Here is a 3218-nt window from a genome sequence, read left to right as displayed (position 1 = left end):
TGACGCTCAAGTTGTGGAAGCTCCAGATGGTGACACGTGTACAGCTGGATGTGAGCCTCGCGTCTAGAGGTGTAACCGTCAGGAGAGAGAAAAGGCTCAGGTATATAAGGAACACTTAACAGATTTTTGAGGTACGCTTTCAGAACGCTTTTCAGTACACTGAGATTCACTACGCACGGCTCCTTGAGTTGAGATATTCTCTCTGAGTTTTTGGTGATTCCTCCACTGACTTGGGCGTCGGAGCACGATCGGCCGTAGTGGCGCCACTTTGTTTTCTTCAGGTTCTTGCGAGGAATTAAGGCGTGAAGAGCAAAAGCTAACGTGGTGCGAAGCTGATCCAGAGGAGAGATCTTTGACGTGGCAAGACTCTTGCACTCAAGTCAAGCGGCAGGATCATCAGGCGCCCACCGTGGGACCGTGTAAAACGTGTTTCCCGTCCACAGCGTAAGTTTCTTGAAGTTTCTGCAGTTCTTGTGTGGTTGTTTGCTGGTGCAACCATTTTCTGAAGTCTTTCACCGTTCGTTTGCGCATTCAATCGGTGAATCGAGGTTTTCACTGTTCGTTTGAGCATTCAATCGGTGAATCTAGGTTTTGACCGTTCGTTTGAGTTTTCAATCGGTGAATCGGGGGTTTTAGTGGAGAAGTAGGAAGTTCGTGTTGAGATCGCGAGTTTCTGTGGAAGTTTGAATATCCGAATCGATCGTTTGCTGTCGCGGTTGTTTTCTTGGAAGTTTTTCGAGGTTAGAGAAGTTCTTCCCGATTGATTGCTAGATCAGTCGTTCCGGTGGTGAAGGTCCTGGTCGTTGGAGTTTGATCTGTTGATATTTCATGAGAAAGATGAGAAATACGCATTCAAGTCCCGTTGTGCCACCTGTTGAAGAGAGCGCCGTAACCATGGCGCAAATGATGGAGATGATGCGCACGTTGCAAGAGAATATGGAGGCGTCGCGCGCTGAGAAAGCGAAGATGCACGAAGACCTGGTTGCATCTCAGGCCAGAAACGAAGAGCTTGGCAAGGTTAATGAGGAGCTACGTCAAGCTCTTCACAAGCAGAGAGGATGCACAACCGTTGAAGAAGTTGCACCGTCGTCACCACCGCGCGTTTTTCCGATGCCGTTTGCTCAGGCGATCATGGACACGGTGGTCCCTGCGAGCATAGTGGCTATGAAAGCCTCTTTCACTGGCGTGGAGGATCCTAAAGCACATCTCACCGCGTTTCATACGCAGATGATGCTGTCAGGGGGCTCAGATGCAGTTTATTGTAAGATGTTCATGAGCACACTCCATGGAACAGCGCTGGAATGGTTTGTCAGCGTGCCTACAGGTCACATAACCAGTTTCCAGCAGTTCTCTAAGCTTTTCGTCGACCAGTACATCGTGAACAAGGCGCTACCTATGGTGTCTTATGACTTGTTCGACGTAAGGCAGCATCAGGGAGAGTCCCTCAGGGACTATCTGAATAGGTTTGGAGCACAGATAGTCCGCTTGCCTGGCAAGGACAAGGAGATGTTTGTGCACGCCTTCAAAAAGGGCATGCTGCCTGGACCTTTCAGCGAGTCGCTGATTAGGAGCCACCCCGCCACGTTTGCTGAAATCCGGCGACGTGCTGTGGCTCACATCGCCGTTGAGAGTGAGGTTGCAGAAAAGAGAGGGAACGTGGCTCCTACTAAGCCATGGGCCCAAACTAGAATTCAGCCGCAGAGGGTGTTGGAGACAGCGGCGGCCAAGAAGGATCACAGGACTCGCCATCCTTACGATCCAAAGAAAAACAAGGGGAGAGGGCTAGGGCGCCCTAGAGAGTTCAACTGCCACCCGAGGAACGAGTTCGTCATGGGATTGGCAGACCTGATCGCCATCCCCAACATAGCTGCCAGGCTTAAAGTGCCTGAGAAAGTTTCAGACAAGGTGTTGGGACCAAAACATGGTGCGAATTCCATAAAAGTTTTGGTCACTCCCTTGATTCGTGCTTGGCTCTGGGTTACCAACTTGCCGAATTGGTCGAGTGCGGTTTCTTGAAGGATTACCTGCTGGACAAGAGAACGGGGGAAGCGTCGAGCTCCCAGCCGGCGAGCAGTGAGGGCCAGCAGCATGAGGTGCCCATTCACGGCGAGATCCACACCATAGCTGGAGGTTTCTCAGGGGGTGGATGTACTGCAGTTAAAGCCTTGAAAGTAGAGACGAACATGAAGAGATTTAAATAGTTTCTGTTAAAACAGTTTCAAGGGGGCACTCTTTTTTCCCTAAGGAGGATTTTTAATGAGGCCACCCAATAAAGCAGAGTTTTCAAGTTTAGAGTTTCTAAGATTGCATGCTTATTGTTTTGAAAGTTTTTAGAAAAAAGACCTTATCACTTGTACGTGATCTAAGGCAACAGTAAAGTTATATTGCATGCTTTCTAGTAAAGTTTTAAGTCCCCATCGTTTTTCGGCAATCGGTGGTAATAGTTAAAAGTTTTAAAGACCTCATCGTCTTTCGAGTATAAGTATTGATCGGAGGCACCAGTAATGTTTAAAGCCCTAAACGCTCTCGTGCATCTTGAGGCAAGAGAAGAAGTCCTCCTCGCCTTTGAGCGAGTGCAGGCGAGAAAGAGGAAAAGTCCTCCTCGCCTTTGAGCGAGTGCAGGCAAGAACAGATTGAAAGACCTCTTTGCATAAGCAAATTGAGGCAAGATTAAAAGTCCTCAGTGCATCCAGGGGGAGGAGATGTACACCTTGGGCAAGTTGAGGCACCAGAGAAAGTCCTTCTCACCTTAGAGTGAGTTCAGGCAAGATGAAACTGAAAAGTCAGGGGTGTTCATGACCTTAACCGGCGGGAAGGGAAGGTTGATGGAAAACGCCTTTTCCCCTTTAAGTGAAACATCAATGTTGACCCAGTAAGACCAGATAAAGCTTCCACGCTTACGGGCGGTGTGAAGATAGATAAAATCCTTCTCGTCTTGAACGAGTTCAGGTACAGCGTGAAGGGTGGAAGAAGTTAAAGGATAGCTGAGATAGGTTCGCAGAGAACATCTCACTATCCAGATCATTGTTCTAAAACTCAGGGAGGTAGAGAAGGATCCGAAAGGCGCCTCTGCCCCCAGATGAGGGAACAATGATCAAGTTATGCAAAATAGGGTAACATCGCCAGAACCCTATGGCGTGAAGGTTGAGATAGTGAGGGGGTTGTATGGCGAGTACCAGATCGGAGTAATTTCACTTGGCAGATCAGGTAAGCTGTGT

Source organism: Phaseolus vulgaris, chromosome 8 (assembly GCF_051622355.1).
Source record: "Phaseolus vulgaris cultivar YP4 chromosome 8, ASM5162235v1, whole genome shotgun sequence".
NCBI classification, from domain to species: domain Eukaryota; kingdom Viridiplantae; phylum Streptophyta; class Magnoliopsida; order Fabales; family Fabaceae; genus Phaseolus; species Phaseolus vulgaris.
Note: the sequence above shows the minus strand (reverse complement) of the source record.